Source organism: Mesoplodon densirostris, chromosome 3 (genome assembly GCF_025265405.1).
Source record: "Mesoplodon densirostris isolate mMesDen1 chromosome 3, mMesDen1 primary haplotype, whole genome shotgun sequence".
NCBI lineage: Eukaryota > Metazoa > Chordata > Mammalia > Artiodactyla > Ziphiidae > Mesoplodon > Mesoplodon densirostris.
In genome coordinates this window covers 128,525,729-128,544,758 of record NC_082663.1, presented here as the reverse complement: position 1 = coordinate 128,544,758, position 19,030 = coordinate 128,525,729, and positions in this window count along the sequence as shown.

Here is a 19,030-nt window from a genome sequence, read left to right as displayed (position 1 = left end):
AACTATACCCCTTTTAACATAATTTATATTGCCTGTGTGTCTTAAACGAGTACCAAACAGGATGGTAGCAGCAGAGTTAAAATCCAAAATTATATGATAGGAAGGGTTTCATAAACAAGTCATCCACTTAACTGTTGGGCTGTTAGTAGAGTCCACATTTAGGACCAAATACTGGAACTTGTATTCGCTAGTCTCTTAGAGATCAACTGATGTATGTGGAGCCCAAGAAGATGTACAGATGTACTCAGCTTCCCACAACCAAGACTAGAACCCAGGCCAAACAGTACAGTTCACATTTTAGAAAAAAAAAATGGTTTTCCCAGTGGCACTTGCCATTAAGCCAGAGCGATTCTTATATATTGCATTTATCAGCCAGTCCTTACCTAGTTATCACCAAGTACCTCATCTGTGTGTTAGGAAAAATTGTCAGCCAGTTTTGCTGCTGAAACAGTTATTAAAAACTGAAGTTAATTTTTTTAAAAATCAGCTTAAAACTTGATTGGGGTTGTTAGTATTGGATGGGTTTAAGATGTTATCCATATCTAATATAAGTAGGATGCATTAATAAAATTCAGGGACTTCCCTGGTGGTCCAGTGGGTAAGACTCTGTGTTCCCAATGCAGGCGGCACGGGTTCAGTCCCTGGTCAGGGAACTAGATCCCACATGCATGCCACAACTAAGTCCACATGCCGCAGCCAAAAATAAATAAATAATATTTAAAAATAAAAATTCACATTCTGCTGGATAAAAAATAAATTTGATCAAGTTATTTTTGCCTGTGGTTGTAAACATTTCATTTACAATTTTGGAGCAGTTCCATGTAATCAGGTTTATAGAGGTAGGTTATTCTAATGCACTAGTATTTTCTCACCCGCTAGTACCATAGTACATTTATAGCCTGATAATTTCATTTACGGTGTAGAACGTATTACGTAGAAAAATGTGGCCCTGTCTTACCATTACCATATTTAGTCACCGTTACTGATGCAGAGAAGTGAAATAGTTTAAATAACCATTGGAAACAATTTTGTCAGGCAACCATCCATTGGTTCTCTGCCAATGGACAGTGGCACAAATCTTGGTGGTGATGAAGTGCTGTATTAGATTTTTGGGATTGGAAGAAAGGTGGGAGGTAGGTATTTTTAGAAACTGCTCTCAACAGTTGCTAAGTAAATATTTTTTTATTAATTGCAAAACATTTGCACTGTGCTAACATGCAACTCCATTAAAAATGTAATGCTTTAGATCTAGATACAGTAAAACGAATAAATTGGCCTCTAGATTTTGTGTGTGTGTGTGGCTACCAAAAAACATGAAGGAAAATACTTTGGACAATTTTTAATATCCTTGACTATCCTGCCCCCTTGCAAAATGACGAAGAATGTTAAGTTATTGCTTTATCTTGAATGTTATATAATGGTGTGCATAATTTTTTAAGCCTGTGTACAAAAGTACAAGTTTTGAGATTAATAGATAATAGAGATTAATAGTAGAAATTAGTAATTACTAATTTAGTAGTAATTAAAATTATCAAGTAATTTTACTTAATAAAATTATAATAGGGATTAATTTTACTTGAAAACAGGTTAGTAGTTAAGGAGTATTTAATGGGTCTCTTTAAGTGCCAGACACTGCCACTCCCTGGGAATTCAGGGGTGACAGTTCACATGAGACTATGCAATATGGGATGTTACCAAAATGGATTCAATACTAGTGGAACAGATGGAAATCGGAGAAGATAATCTCTGGATTGCATTTTGAAGGATAAGGCAAATACCTGAGTAATATGTAAATCATACGTAATTTTTTTTTTAAAGTTGAAATAATACAGAAGTTTAGTAGGAGAAGGCCCATGCAGCCATGTCCTTATCCAGACAGTTAGTTATACAAGCCCTTGCATTGCCATCAAGGAGGAGATCTGAGAACAATAATGACATAAATGACCTTAAGTGGTAGGGGCAGAGGAGAGTGATAAGTTGAGAAAATCAAGCAGCAAGCATAAACTCAACTTTAAGGAAATGTGTTGGCAGGGTGGGCTGTTGATAGGATGGCTTTCAGAGCAGTCCCAACAATAGAGTATCATCTTCATTCCTTTGTACCAAGTTCAACCCTCTACAATGTCCTATGCATGAAGCTAAGTTGCTTCAATAACGGTTTCATAAATCAGTGGTGGTGAGGACTCCGTGGGTTCTACTGCATATTAAAGCAAGTCTTTGTAGGATTTTAAGGTTGATAATCTGTCCCTGTGGGATAAATACATTGTAATGTCTTAAAAATGCAACTTGTCTACAGTTTTTATCTTTAGAGGAAAATGTGCTGTATTTATAACAACATTAGGAAGGAAAATACCGTAATACTGTGCATTGTCAGCCAGGAGAATATTAAGCCTAGTGGATATATTTTGCTGCTTGCAAAATCTGGAGGTACTCAGCTCTGCTTTTTTTGTCTCTAGATACTATACATGGAGTGGTAACAGGCTAGGATGGGTAAACAAGAAAATAGCAATGCATGGAAAGTAAACAATAAGGTCATTGAATCTTGAAGCTCTGATCTTCCTTTGGAGTAATATCCTGTTCAAGGTCACAGAACTGATTAGTGGCAGAGCTAGGAAAGAACCCAGCTGTGGCATCTTGTCACTAAATTGCCACTAGGCACAGGGCAGTGGTTCTCCTAAGTAGAGTTCCAGTACCAGAAGCAGTAGCTGGGAACTTGGCGAGAGATGTGAATTCTCATGTCCTGCTCCAGACCTACGTAATGGAACTCTGGGGATGGAGCCCAGCTATCTGTGTTTTTAGGAAGACCCCTTAAGTATTCTCATGGTCACTAAAGCATGAGTAACACTGCTTCATAGGTAAAAGATTTGCCACAGACCGTGGAAAGCTGAAGCATTCTCTTAGCTCACGAAAACTGTGCATCTCTTCCCAACTCCATATTTGGTGACATGTTGGTGACTTGAAAGCTGTGGTGGGAAATTAGAAAACCCTGCATACCAGGGCTTTCCCACCACCCCCTATCGGTTTATCAGCATACCACTGGTTCCAGACTACAAAGCTTATCGAGTTTCTTTGTCCTCAGATCTTGAGTTAAAATTACTTTTATAGTGATTGAGGTAGAATCTCTTTAAGTTGGAAAGTTAAAAAAATGTTAATTTAGGAGAGAAGTCTGATTTATACATCTTAACAGGACTTCACTTTCTATCTAAACCAATTGTCCATGAATCCTGTGAAGCACTCTGCACACGTGTGCACGCGCACACATTTTTGACTAGCTTTAAGGCGTGGGGCCAGCAGTGTCCCAAGCCAGAGGTGTTGATTACAGAGTTACCACTACATCAGAGATGATTGAAACTCCAGGTCTAGGTGAGTTTTTCCAGACTCAGCTTTTCATATGGATATGAAGAGGGTTGAGCACAGAACTCTGGGACGATACAAGGATAAAGAATAATGAATTACTGAAGAAAAGGGGGGAGTAGTCACAAAGGAGGACATCCAGAAAGTCATCAGTGTTCTATGAAGAGGTCAAGAAGGAAGCTATATTGTTTATTAGTCAAGGTGCTTCATGCTGCTTGCTGCAACAAAGTCTAGAATAATGGCTTTATGCAAAAAAAAATTTCTCGGTGTGAGTAGAGGAGGCTTCCATCCTCCCAAGCTGATGCAGCAGGGCCCAGATGCTGGAGGCACACCGGCAGTGAACTGCCTCAGCAGAATTGACATGTATCACTTCTTTTCACAGACCATTGTCCAGAACTAGTCAGGCCCACTGTATCTGCAAAGGAGGCTTATAAATGCAGGGGCACAAGTGGTTTGCAAGTACTGTAATAGAGAAGGTTGGGTGTGTCAGAGAACAGACTCTGGCCTCTGTACCTCAGGTAGCCAGGCTAGACCTTCCAGGAAGGCAGAGCCTGGAGCCAATAAACTGATGGTTCTCTGGCACAGGTTCCTCGCTTCTCTTTCAGGGCTTGTCACATAGGAAAACACCATGAAGTCACTGTTGCTAGGGAATACATAAACACAGCAAGAAATAATCTGCCTATCTGCTGAGGGTTTAACGCTGCAACCTTCCCATAAATGACCAACAGCTGTTTGACCTTTGCAGGGGCTGTGTCTCAATTTTGGCATAGGAATAAGGAAGAAAAGATGTATGTATCTACCCTGCTAGAACAGGAATTTCTTTTAGAGCAGAAGCCATAAGTTTTTTTCCCTTGTATTCCTAGTCTAGTACAAACGATGATCAGTAAAACCGCTGTTGAATATTAATGCAGACCAGGATAGTATTAGCTTTCTTTCAGCAGTAGAATGCTGATGATCCATTGGATTTGTGGTCAATTAAAACACATTATCGGGCTTCCCTGGTGGCACAGTGGTTAAGAATCCGCCTGCCAATGCAGGGGACACGGGTTCAAGCCCTGGTCCAGGAGGATCCACATGCCGTGGAGCAACAAACCCATGTGCCACAACTACTGAGCCTTAGCTCTAGAGCCCGCAAGCCACAGCTACTGAAGCCTGCATGCCTAGAGCCTGTGCTCTAGAACAAGAGAAGCCACTGCAATAAGAAGCCCGTGCACCGCAACAAAGAGTAGCCCCCGCTCGCCGCAACTAGAGAAAGCCTGTGCACAGCAATGAAGACCCAATGCAGCCAAAAATAAATAAATAAATAAATTTTAAAAAACCAAAACCCTACATTATCTCTTTTTCCAAGATCTGTTGCCAGGCCACATCTATCTTGGACATAAAAAAAAAAAGATTTGCCTACCTGCTGATGATTTTAGAATCAGAGCTTTTAAATGACCACCATTAATCAACACTATTCCCAAAAGAGACCAGGAAAAGCTCTCGAGACTAAGCTTCTTGAAAATAGAATTATAATCTCCCTAACTGTTAAAAGGAATTTTACCGATACTTGATCTTGTGTGTGTGTGTGTGTGTGTGTGTGTGTGTGTGTGTGTGTTCTGTGTTTAAGGATGTTTTCAAAGGGTCAGTGTTGCAGGCCTGCTTAAATCTAACAATTTTAATTCTTATTCTTTCTCCAAACCATGCTGACCCTTCAAGCAGACTTGAAAACTTAAGTGCTTTCTTATGTTTGCCTAATGTTCAAGAACCTGCCATCCCTTCTTTCCAAAAGATGGTGGAAGATGAAAACTTATTTGGACCTGTTTACTAGTGGGCTTCAGAGCCCCCAGTGAAGGTGGCTTGTTACTTTGGTAACATTGTGTGTCTAGTGATTTGCCACACATAGTGTGTGATAAACTCTCACCTGTGGCTTTTGTGCAACCTGAGGTTGAAGATCCATGCATTGCAATGGCTAGCTAGTGTCAAGGTTGGCTCGTCATGTCTACAAATGAACCTACAAATTTTGCCTCCTTAAACCTGTTCTTCCTCCTATAATTATCTCTTGATGAATGGAAGCTCCCAAGCAGAATACCTGGGAGCCATCCTTGACTCATCTATCAAGTCCATCTCCTCGGTCTCCTCACTGGTTTTGCCTAAATTTGGCCTTTATCATCTCTCCTCTGTACTCTTGCAGTAGCCTCTGATATAGTCTCCTTACCTTGAGTGTAACTTCTCCAGTCCATTCTCTGCATCATTCTTCCTGAATGTGCCACCCCTTTCCCCACTTACTTTCAGGATAATGACCAAAGTCCATGATCTGTCCCCTGCTTACCAAGCTATTCAACCTCATCTCTTGGCTTCTATCCCCAGCCCCAATCTCCATCCTAACACCTTACACTCCAGATACACTTGCAGTTTCTAGGACTCACGGTGCTGTCATGCCTTCACATACTTCTCTGTGCTAGAAATGCCTTCCACTTTCTCCTCCAATATGCCCACTTGTTCAGTTCAAACAGCTCTAGGAAGCTGTGGCACTTAGGAACTGGGGCCCACACTCTTCCAGAGCAACTCTGCTCACTGTTGTCCTTTGAAAAAAACACATGGACAAATACCAGTCAGACATTTTACATCATTCCTTTTTCTCTTTGAACTCCTATTTCCATTCCACTTTCCCCACAGGATTTAATCATACATGCAATTCATTTTCATGCCTTACTGTCTTCTAATGATTGCCATGTTGTGTTTCTTTGAAACAAAAATATGCACTTAATTTCAATTTTAATTTTTAACTTCTTGTGACCATAAACCTTGAAGTGATATTCTTCTGGTTAGAGTTGCCATTACAGTTATTACACCTAATTGATCAAAACTACATAACTGCATTACAAATTTTGATAACAATTTGAATACAGAGAGTTCAATTTTACTTAGTGAGATGGAATTCTGTAATACATGTTCATGTATAAATTGATAAATGTTAATTTATTTCTAGATTGAGACAGGAATCACCATCAATACTATCCCTATTTTTCTTTTTTTTTTATATTGGGGGTAGGAGTTTATTAATTAATTTATTTATTTTTGCTGTGTTGGGTCTTCGTTTCTGTGCGAGGGCTTTCTCTAGTTGTGGCAAGCGGGGGCCACCCTTCATCGCAGTGCGTGGGCCTCTCACTGTCGCGGCCTCTCTTGTTGCGGAGCACAGGCTCCAGACGCGCAGGCTCAGTAGTTGTGGCTCACGGGCCTAGTTGCTCCGTGGCATGTGGGATCCTCCCAGACCAGGGCTTGAACCCGTGTCCCCTGCATTAGCAGGCAGATTCTCAACCACTGGGCCACCAGGGAAAGCGCCCCTATTTTTCATTTTAATTCATGTATAAGTTAAGAAGTCTTCACAAAATTATATGCAACCGGAAGAAGTTTTGTTATTGCAATGTCACTCAATTCTTTGTATTCTTTTCAAGATATATGCCACTTAAGAGATCTTTTACTAAAAATCAGCGAACAACTCCATTAGAACTTCCTTCAATGTTGTACCATGGCAACCTGTTTTCTCTAAGGCTGTTTCCCTGAAGGAGCTCCTAGAACAAGGAAGAGCAGTTTTACAACATGCCCACTGGTTGGAGGCCCATGAGAGTAGAAGCTTGTTGGGCAGGGCTACCCTCAAGGCCTCAGGCTCCTAAGCCCACAGGGCGGGGCCACTGATAGTTTTCTTCTAGCTCTCACTCCTTTCCCTCTCCAGGTTTGAATCTCTGGAGCTGGTGCCTGAAACTCCCTTGAGCTGAGTATCAGGATTGTATTCTTCCTCCCACTCTTAGCCTCCCCTCTTCCTGAGTTGACTGTCTCTGCAGGACAAAGATTCACCAGGTGTAATTAGCAAATCAACTCTGATCTAAAATGATGGTGCCGCTCTTAAAAACAACATCAACAAAGAGATAGCCTCTGAAAGCTGGCCTGCTACATTCACCTCCTGGGTTCGAAATGATGTGCTTTTTAAAAGACAAGTTTGCTGGAAGCTTTCAGTGTCAGCTTTCTGAGCCATTTACAGTCTGCTCTTACACAATGTAGGGAACTAGCACGCTCTACTCAATTCACTAAACCACTCTAGAAAATTGTGTGCTGCTGGCCCCATTTTGCCTCCGTTAGCATTTTAGTTCAGGGCATTAACTTTGCTTTTGTACCAGGGCCTACTTGGATCCGTGCCTGTTTCTGACCACATTCATTATCTCAGGTTTCGCCAGGGCCCTCTCCTTGGCTCGCTCCCATTTCTAACAAAGATGGAGTCATAACATCAAAGCTGTGTACATTGGTAACTTCCTCCTGGGTTAACCTTTGCTCTGAAACAGAATCCTCCATGCTGCTGGAAGGTGGCTTGATGCCTTGGGAATAGCACGGAAGCTAGTGGAGACAGAAGACGGAAGACCAAAGTTACACGACTTCACTCTGTCACAAACAGTGACCCTGGTTAGCTCCTTCCTCACCCCGACACTCAGTTACTGCATCTAAGCAATTGGATACAGGTTTTGCCCTGTTCTCCTACCTAGGATCAAGGGAAAGGCAAACGTTTTGCTATGTTTAGAACAGTGCCAAGCGTACAGTCGGCTGTTGAAGAATGTTAGCAGCCATTATTGGTATCCAAGAGGAAGATATTCCCCAGAATTTGAGGCCCAGTTCACAAGAAAATATTTCTCATGATCTCAGGGAACATGGATTATGTGGATTTTGATGGAGGAAGATGGAGATCCAACTGGTGGTCAGATCTAGAGAGTTAAAGCATTATCTCCTTAAGCCCATCATCCAAGTGGGAAAAGCAAGAATCGAATTGCTGAGGCCTGGGCTGGCGGGGAGAGTGGACGGATGGGCGGCCTTGCCAGCTTGGACGCGCCCAGCTGGTTTCCACAGCTCTTCTTGGGGCGGGTGTGGGTGAGTCATGGTAGCTGCATGTCTGGGCAGCAGTTAGCCTACCTGCCTATTGCAGGGGATACTGGGTACACCTGGGAGAGCCAGTTCTGCCCCAGAGAGGCTGCCCGGAAGAGCCTGCACTCCCAGTCCTGAAGTGGGTGATAGGAAATGCTCCCAGTGGAGCAAGGAAAAGAGGATGTGCTGGACAACAATGGCCCACACTATCCTCAGACAACTGTAGTCCATCCAGAGCAGAGACCCACCTGTAGACAGGAGCTGGGAAAAGCAGTGTGAGTGGTCAGCGGCTCAGCACTGGAGTCTCAGGGGATCTGAGTATGGCTTCTGGCCCCACCACCTCCTGGCTGTGTGACTTTAGGCAAATCTCTCAATCTCTCAGCTGTAAAGGAGGGGATGATACCTGTCCCCTGGGGTTTTAATGAGAATTCAATAATATTTTGTAAAACACACCAGTATAAAGGTCTCTCTCTGAAGATGTCTAGCTGATGGAGTTGGAGACCTTCCAGGCAAAGCTGAATCAAGAGGGACTTCCCTGGTGGCGCAGTGGTTAAGAATCTGCCTGCCAATGCAGGGAACACGGGTTTGAGCCCTGGTCCGGGAAGATCCCACATGCCACAGAGCAACTAAGCCCGTGCACCACAACTACGGAGCCTGTGCTCTAGAGCCTGCGAGCCACAACTACTGAGCCCACGTGCCACTGCTACTGAAGCCTGCGCGCCTAGAGCCCATGCTCCACAACAAGAGAAGCCACCATAATGAGAAGCCCATGCACTGCAAGAAAGAGTAGCCTCCACTCACCACTAGAGAAAGCCCGTGCGCAGCAACGAAGACCCAACGCAGCCAAAAATAAACAAAGAAATAAATAAATTTATTAAAAAATAAAAAAAGCTGAATCAAGGGCCTGAGGCTGGAAAGTGATGTCCTCCTGAGAGTCGAGGAGGCAACAGAGATTCAAGGGGCTGAGTGGGGGGATGGGGGGAGGAGGAGTGGAGGAAGGTGCCTCAACTGGGGGGGTCTTGAAGACCAGTTTACAGAGACAGACTTCTACTCTTTAGGCCGCAGGGCGCTGTGAATGTGTCTGCAGGGGGTAGGTGTGCCTTCAAAACACAGGAAGGGGCTTCCCTGGTGGCGCAGTGGTTGAGAGTCCGCCTGCCAATGCAGGGGACACGGGTTCGTGACCCGGTCTGGGAAGATGCCACGCGCCACGGAGCAGCTGGGCCCGTGAGCTATGGCCGCTGGGCCTGCGCGTCCAGAGCCTGTGCTCCGCAACAGGAGAGGCCGCAACAGTGAGAGGCCCGCGTACCGCAAAAAAAGAAAAAAAAACACGGGAAGGCAGACCAGTACTGTGTTTTCAAGTCCAAGTTTTGGCACATTTCCTTGGGGAGATGACGCGGGCAATGAGGACAAGGCAAGACATCAGCCTACCTGGGACACACCCACAAGCAGGTATCAGCTTCACACCTCACCCCTGGGAGAGGTAAGAAGCCACTGGGTGACCAAGGTTCAGCTCTAAGAGACTCTGGGTCTGAGCTCCTGGAGGCCCAGGCCCAGTGGATAGACCAGGCGCTCAGTGGGCTCTCTGCATAGGGTGTAGAGTGAAGGACAACCAGGAGCCTCTGGCCCCGCCCTGTATTTTTGAAGGAGGGACAACCGGCCAGAGTGGGAGCTTGATGTGCACAAGCCACACAGCAGGCGGTGGGCGAGCCGGGCCTACGAATTCAGGCGCTCCTCCCTGCCTCCACTCCAGCCTCCCCCTATAAAAAGGCACCTCCCCACCCCGCAGCTGGCAGCAGTTCTCAGAGCAGGAGAGGAGGCTGCCGCCCTGCCTGCCATGGTCTCACAGTCTCCGCCTCCTCTCTCCCCCTCTGGCTTCGGTCAGGAACTTCTGATAAACCTTGCCAGGCAAACTTTGCCTCCTTGGAAAGCCTCCAGAATAATCACAAGGAAACAGCCCATGCCTGCATTCTGCATTCTCCACCCTCCCTGTGCAGAGAGGCTTGGGGCCGCTTCTCACCCGCTTGCAGCCTGTCCTGGTAGCCTCCACACATGGGGAGTCTCCACACACAGGGAGAAGTCCCTTCCCCTTCTCTCCACCACCCTGGATGGAGGCCACAGTCCACTGGAGAAGCCGGGGTAGGAGAGCAGAGACGCAGTGCCGTGAGTGAGCCTCAGGACTTGCCTCTCCGTGGTCCTCCTGCAGTGTCCTCCCAGTGCAGCAGCAACAGCCTAGTTCCCCTTTACAAATATCCTGCCAGGTCATGTCAGCCCTCCGATCAGAACCCTGCCTCAGTCTGGGTAAGGCCCAAAATCTACACAAGCCCTACCCTTGCTGGGCCCTCCATCACTTCCCTGACCTTATCTGTGTGGCTCTCCCTTCATCTCCCCTCCACCCTGACCCCCCACTGCCAGGCCTGCGCCCACCCATCTGGGGCATTTGCACGGTCCCCAGAGTCCTCCTTCCCACCTCTGCTGAAATGTCAGCTTCTCAGGGAGAAGGCCTTCCGGGACTATTCTCTTGGCAGATGCAGCCTGTCCGTCATTCCTCACTCCTCTCCCCGTTTTATTTTTCTCCAGCTAACGTACTGGCTACTGTGACAATCATCTCAGTCCCAGCTAGGATGATAGCAACAGGAGAGCAGGTGTTCTGTTCCCTGCTGTATCCCTGGGATGCAGTGCTGCGCTCAGCACACAGCAGGCCCCCACAAATGCCTTTGAACACTGAAGGGATGAATGAGGGGATGCGTAAATGAATTAAGAGAGCAATATATGCTATTTTGCCCTCCTGGGCAGGGGACGTTCCCTCCCAGCTATGGAAATCCTGAAAAGCGCCAGATGTGGACTTTCGTAAGAGAGAAGGGGCCAAGCTGTGGGTCAGGACCTTGGCTGATAAAACCACCAGGTGCAATCACCTTCTCCCCCCACCTCATCCAAACACTTCTTTTTTTAGAGAGAGCTTAATCCACCAATTGTCACTCTTGACTGAATTTTCTGCAGGTTTTTTGTTTTGTTTTTTACATCTTTTTAATTTATTGGAGGGACCATAAAAGGCACAGATCGGAAGCATGCCGCTTGGTGACTTTTTACATATGTGCACACCTGGGTAACCACCACACAATTCAAGATCTGAGCTGTTTCATCACGAGAGGCGTCCCCAAATGTACCTACCCTCCTGACAGTATCATACAGTATGGGCGCTTTTGCGTCCGGCATTGTATCTGTGAGGTTTCCCTGATGGTCCGGTGTCACAGGAGTTTCTTTTTTTATCGTTGTTTATAGTCCTCTTCACATCTTCTTGAGTGTGGATTACATGATCTGGACCAGTTCTTTCATCGGCCTCACAAAGGACATGGGGAGCCGCTGCACACTGGCTCAGCCATCTGGTCTCTGGCTTTCAGTGGGTACATAGGCTACAGAGAGACTCGGTTGTTCTGCTCCAGACTTGGGGACCTCATCAGACCCCATGGAAGGCAGAACAGCATCGTGGGCAAGGGCTCAGGCCTTGGAATCAGGCTTGGGTTCAAATTGCTCATTGTCATTTCTTGGCAATGTGACCTTGGGCAAGCCCCTAACCCTTTGTTTCTTTTCTTCATCTGTAAAATGCAAATATAGTTAAACTACTGGCTGTGTGTCACTGCTGTGAAGACTAAAGAAAATGACCCATGAATGTGGTGCTCAGGGCATGGTAGATGCTTGATAAATGCTAGTTATTCTTATTACAGCTTATACCACCAGACACTCTTCCAGAATTGTCTTTGTTAGGATCTTTGCCCCACAGGCCAATTCAGAGCTATTTCCTGGCCATCTCCCCTCACCCCTACTGGGCTGCCTGCTCAGCCTCAAGCTCCCCAACTTTCAAAGCACTTTTATAAATGGGCACAGGGGAGCAATTGGAAACCAGAAGAAACACCAGGAAGCACACATATACACTTACAAGCACCATAATGAAAGCTTTGTATCCTCAGTGGCTAAGATTCATTATCAGGTCTTTCCTGCCACACTTTGAACTTGAGCTTCACAAAGCGCTGAGTGAAGAGGTAGCTTAAGTGCAGGAGGCAGGCACCAATCTGAGATTCAATCTGCCCCCGACCCGTCCATGGATATGCCTGAGCAGCTCACAACCACCCATGAGGGGCTGGCTGTTGCCTCCCAGCTAGGGAGCTGCGGTCCCCACCAACACGGCCACACACGAAGGAGGCCTGGGCACATTGTGGGATTCCCAGTGTCACCCCATGACAGCCCCTGGGGCTTCCAGCCAGTCCAGAACACAGAGACATGGCACACGCCGTGGTTTTGTCAAGGGTACCTTGGGAGCACTTAGTCACCCCACCCACCATCTGTGATGACCTAGGAACCATCATGAAGGACTGATAACAACTGCAATTATATTTGACATGGGTGACAATTGACAGTCTCTCAGTCACAGATGAAGTAGGACTCGGAGTGTTGCCAGAATCATCGCTGTCCTTGTTGGGGAGAGATCTCAGTGCCGTCAGAAGGCGCTGAGCCCCTCCATCCTTAAGGTCCTCCTTGCAGTGAAATTCTGGAGCCACATTCCAGGGGTACGCTTGCACCGTCCCTATGGCAGTCGCCCTGCAGGACACGCTACAGCACGCTGGCAGCCACTGTGCAGCAAATAACAATATGATAATAATGAGCATTTGTTGAATGATGATTCTGTGTCAGGTGCTTCATGCCTTAGCTCATTTAATCCACTCAGCGATTCTGTGAGGTGGTGCTGTGGGTTGAATTGTGTCTTCCTCAAAAAGATGTTGAAGTCCTAACCCCCAGTACCCGGGCATGTGACCTTATTTGGAAACAGGGTCATTGCAGATGACGAAGTTAAGATGAAATCATAGGGTGGGCCCCCTCATCCAGTACAATCAGTGTCCTTATAAAAAGGGGAAATTTGGACACAGAGACTCGCACACATGGAGAAGGTCATGTGCAGATGAAAGCAGAGATTGGGGTGATGAATCTAAAAACCAAAGAATGCCAAAGACTCCCAGAAAACCCCCAGGAGCTAAGGGAGAGGCCTGGATCCAATTCTCCCCTACAGTCCTCAGAAGGAACCAACCCTGCTGACACCTTGATTTCAGACTCCCAGCCTCCAGAAATACACTTTTGTTATCTAAGCCACCCAATTTGTGGTACTTCGTTGCAATAATGCTAACAAACTATCACAGGTGGGTACTGTTTTTATCCACACATTACAGACTGAGGCTTGACCCTGCCGGGGCTTTAGAGAGGGTTGGGATGATGGAGGAACTGAGGTGGGACCAGCAGAGTTCTCGAGGGGCTGTTTGTTCCCTGACAGCTGGCCAGGTGCCCCCTCTCCCCACAAATGGGCGTCCACTCCTATACCAGGGGGAAGTTTCACACCCAAGCTCAGCCTGGTGGCTTCTCTCTGTTCCTTCCCGTTCTTTTTTTTTTTTTAATATTATTTATTTAATTATTTTTGGCTGCGTTGGGTCTTCATTGCTGCGCTCAGGCTTTCTCTAGTTGCGGCGAGTGGGGGCTACTTTTTGTTGTGGCGCGCGGGCTTCTCATTGTGGTGGCTTCTCTTGTTGCGGAGCACGGGCTCTAGGTGCGCGGGCTTCAGTAGTTGTGGCTCACGAGCTTAGTTGCTCTGCAGCATGTGGGATCTTCCCAGACCAGGGATTGAACCTGTGTCTCCTGCATTGGCAGGCGGATTCCTTTTTTTTTTTTTTTTTTTTTTGCGGTACACGGGCCTCTCACTGCTGTGGCCTCTCCCGTTGCGGAGCACAGGCTCCGGATGCACAGGCTCAGCGGCCATGGCTCACGGGCCCAGCCGCTCCGTGGCATGTGGGATCTTCCCGGACCGGGCATGAACCCGTGTTCCCTGCATCGGCAGGCGGACTCTCAACCACTGCGCCACCAGGGAAGTCCCCCCTCCCGTTCTTAAGGCCTAAAGATGGAAGTCAGTGTCTGGGGAAGGGAGCTGCCAACACAGGCCAGAGGCTGCAGGGTGGAGGGGGAGGGCCTTACACACACAGCAGGAGGGTCTGGCTTGAGGATGCAGGGGCCACCAGAACAGCCTGTGCCCACCTTTCCTCTCTTTACTCTTCAGAGTCCTGAACAGACTTCTGGTGGAGGTGAAGACCCTGCCAAGGCCACAGAGTGGGACAGCAAGGGCCCAGCCAGGAAAGGAAGGGGTTGCCGTGCCTGGAGGGTGTGGAGATGTGGTGAAGAGGGAACAGGTGCCCCTGAGTTCAAACTCTGTTTTCTTCACTCATTGGCTGGGGGAAGTTGGTCTGACCTCACTTGGCCTCAGTTTCCCCACCTGTAAAATGGAGATAATAATATTATGGCCTTACCTTATAAAGTATTGGCAATAAAAAAAAGAAACCCTCACGGGACTTCCCTGGTGGTCCAGTGGCTAACACTACGCAGTCCCGATGCAGGGGGCCCGGGTTCAATCCCTGGTTGGGGAACTAGATCCCGCATGCCGCAACTAAAAGATCCTGCACGCTGCAATTAAGACCCGGCGCAGCAAAATAAATAAATAAATATTTTTAAAAACCCTCACTTAGCACAGCCCCTGGAAACAGTAAGGGCACAGTGTTATTGGTTGTTCTCATAATTGTTATAGGAACGACCCTGAACCAATCCTGAGAATAAACATGGTGCGGAGGGAAAAAGGTGTCCTGTGTCCTGTACAGAGAGGTAGGGCCTGGGGCAGTGAGCTGCCAGGCCTGGGTTCCCGCCTGGCTCTGCCACAGTTCCTTGGGTGAACTTGAGTGAGTTCTCTGGGAGAACCAGTGTGTGGAGGTTCTGTATTAGGAGGCCGGGAGAAAAAGGGGGGCCCCTGTCTCTTCTCGGATGTGCATCTTTAGTGCCAGGGCTGTGCCGGCACTGGGGGTTCTGAATAGCTACTTGGCTGCCAGCTGCATGTAATGCAGAGGCTTTCCTCTGGGTGCCAGAAAGAGTGGGGTTTTCTGGGAGTCATCATTTCTGGGTTTGGCTTGTTCCCCATATGGGGTGTGTTGGGAAGGGCTGAACTTGGCAGATGACCTGGGCTCTGGGTTTGGCTCATCCTGGCCTCGCATTGGAACCCTTTGCTTCTTTGGGCCTCTATCTCCCCACATGTAAACTAACTGTTCCTTTCCAGTGATGAAATTCTGGATTTTCTTTCCTACCTCGAATGACAGTAGGTACTTGAATGACTACTGGGTGCCAGGGGCAAAGCTTTCCACCCACTTTATCAACTTAATCCTCACAGCTCTACGAGGTAGCTACTATTATTCTTCCACTCTGCAGATGAGGAAGTGGGGGCTCCGAGAGGCAGGTGGCTTCCCCGAGATCACACAGCTCATAACCGACAGAGATGGAATGTATGCTCCCGTAGCTTTGTGTAAGAACTGGCTCACCGCTTCAGCCCTCACTGCTCTCCTATCCTCACACACCACGTGTCACTGGGCCACTCCCCTGGGCACGTTCTCCAAAAGTGCCTCCACTTCAATTAATTTTTAAAGATGAGGGGCTTCCCTGGTGGCGCAGTGGTTGAGAGTCCGCCTGCCGATGCAGGGGACGCTGGTTCGTGCCCCGGTCCGGGAAGATCCCACATGCCGTGGAGCGGCTGGGCCCGTGAGCCATGGCCGCTGAGCCTGCGCGACCGGAGCCTGTGCTCCGCAACGGGAGAGGCCACAACAGTGAGAGGCCCACGTGCCGCAAAAAAAAAAAAAAAAAAAGATGACGTTAAGAACAAGATGGAAGGAAGGGATGACACAGCCATGACTCGTCATGGAGAGAAGGCAGTCGAGGGACGTGCTGCTTTAACATGTCTGCTGCCTCAGGTGCAGGTGTCACTCCCTTCGTGCCCTTCCCCCACCCCTACCCTGCCCTGTGCACTGGCCACAGCCCTGACTGGCCTGGGAAGGGACGCAGCTCTGGCTGTAACTCGGGCCCTCCCACGACCAGGGCCAACCCAGTGCTCCAGCTTCCCAGGACAGTCCCCGCCATGGTCGCAAGCTCCTCATCAGCTGCCTAATGCTGTATGCTTACCTGCCACCAGACTCTCCTGAGACCCTCTGATGCCTTCAGGTATGGTCTTTCTGGAAGGGCCTGCCCATCCTGGAGGTGTGTCTGGTATCTGGCCCCCAGCCCAGCTTGCCCAGCCCTGCACTGGACCGTCTCTCTAAAGCAGGTTTCCTGCACTGGGTTCCGCAGTGGGTCCAAGCTAGTTCCACAGTGCCCTGTCCAGAGCCACACTTGTCAGCCTGCTCTGTGCGCTAGGCTCATACTTTGATTTATTGAAGATGCTATGAATTGTTTGAAGTGACCAGCACGCCCTGTGCTGGCCCCACGTCACCCTCTTCCCAGGCCACTTCCTGGAGCCACTGCCACAAGCGTATGTGTGGGCATCCTGGCTAGTCACTCAGGACTCCAAAAAGACCAAGAAGGGAAGCCATGCCCTAGGCTGGTCAGGAACTGCCTGGTTTCTATAGTGATGAAGCAGGTGGCACTGGATAGTGTGAGCAGCCAGCAGGGCAAGGCTCTGGGAAAGCCTCTCCGGTCCTCACGGGCTTTGAAACACAGTGACATGGCAGCCCAAAAGCCTGGCACAGCTCAGAGCTCTGGCCAAAGGGTGCGAGAATCCACAGTTTGGTTTCTCGGAGCTGACGTCTTCAGCCCTCATCGTGAAGGAAGCTTGTGGAAAACACTGGAGGGAAAAACCTGGGATTCTTCCTCCTGGGATATTAAACACACATACAAATCAAATGCTGCAAGTGAAAATGCATTTTCTGAATTAGTTGCCACAATTTAAAAGTAAAAGTAATTCACATCAAAATCTGGATTTTTGACTTCTGTTGAAAAATTAGAAAATCTGGTAGCCCTGGGCCTGTCTGTGCTCTTGAGTGGAAAAATTTGCAGGAGCTGAGGGTCCTCGCCCTGACTTAACTCTTCATTCAGGATCATTTTAACCGTGACCCACTCTCCTTTATATCCAGCCCCCTTCCCTCACTTCTGTTATCTGCCTCCTTCCACAGGTGGATGAATTTTTTTAACTCCTATGTAGTCCAGCTGTGAAAATAAGTCCAGTAATTTGAGGAACGCCTGCACACTCTGTCCTGCTCTTATTCATGCACAGATGACATGAACATATTAAGGCTCTGAGAAGTCCTGCAATTTCCCAAAGCATCATGGTCCCCATCTGACACAGTGAGTGCTCCTCAGACAGAAGGTGGGTGCCTCCTCAGACAGTCCCTGTGCCTTTGGGGCAGCCCACTTTCCCCTCCCCCCGCTGCCCAGGGTGGATGCTTTGGCATCTTCTCAAAGCACTGGGCAGGTCTCAATGAGCTGACTGAGGAGCACCTGTGTGATGTGGGGGATGATGCCTGTTTGACTCACAGAGAGACAGAGACAAAAGGAGATCAGGTGATGAAGAAATTCAAACCCAGAGCCAGTGAGTCAGAGTCTCACCCCCTGCCAGTCCTTGACCTGGGCATCCCCTCACAAGCCTGGCTGATGCCAGTATCCTAAGGGTTATCAGTAATTAGAATATCTCACCCGGGATCCCTGACCACTGATTTCAGACCCCTCCCGGGCTGCGTGTTCTGCTTAGGCAGGACTGCTGACTCAGACGCAGGCCACGCCAGCGCCCAAAGCAACTCTAGAGATCTTCCCATCCTGTCTGGTTCTTTCATGTCAACTGGAATCGCTTGGCAATGACTTCCTGGAGAGAGCACTGTTGATTCTGAGTCTGTCTGATTCAGTGCTCAGCTCAGCGGACAGGTAATGCTACGACCCATTGGTAATATCTGCCACGGCTGGAAAGGAAAGAGTGGTGGGTTTGCCCCAAATTAACATCCTGGCTCTAGTCTGTGGGTCAGTTCAGAGGTCCCTCTTGGAGTTGGGGGCAGCCTATGAGAGGGAGCTGGGCTCTACAGTTTATAAAGGGAGCTGAGGCATGAAGGAGACGGTTGAGGGCACATCCAACAGGTAACACCTTGTCCAAGCCAGCCTCAGCCTGCCTGCCACTCCCACAGCCTCCTTCGCAGAAGCACTGTGTTGGTCCCACGTGACCTCTACCTCCCTGGTTGTAGCCGACTGGACCATGGGTGGGGACCCAGTCTATAGGCTGATTCACCAGCCTTGGAGGTAGGCTGGTGGAAAATTAACTGCACCAAGTAGATCCTCTTGGGGAATGTGAATTGAAGGCAGAGAGAACAGTTGGCAAAAACCGAAGCTGATCAACAAACAGAAGTGCAGAGAGAGAGAGGAGAGAAGAGAAGCTGCGTAGAGTGACAACCTCCCAATTCCTGCAGCTGACACACCAGCTCTGGGAGTTGCCTTCGGTGAGGGTATGGGAGGGCAAAAGCCATGCTTGCTGGTTTATCAATAATCAGGTCCCTATAACCCACCGAATCTGTTTCCAGCCAAAGGGGTTTTTCAGTCTCCGAGGGATGGGCTGTCAGGGTGGGCTCCAGAGGGCAGGTCTGTGAGATCACGGGTGGGGTTGATTAAAGTGACAGCCAACTTCAATTAGAACTTGTAGCAGACACATTCCTGGGCCACTGTGGGTAGAGCACCTTGTTGGTGACACTTGCTGTCACTTGCGGGTTTAGTAAAATCTCTTGAGGGTGGGGAATTGGGCCTTCAGAGGACATGTGTGAATTCATCATGGGTTACAGCCTGGTTTTAGCCTTACATTACCTCAATAAACATTGATAATGATCAGATAAGAGCCTGGGCTCACTATCCAGATCCCCTGGATTTGCCACTTACCAACAGTGTGACTTTGGGTAACTCATGTAAACTCCCTGTG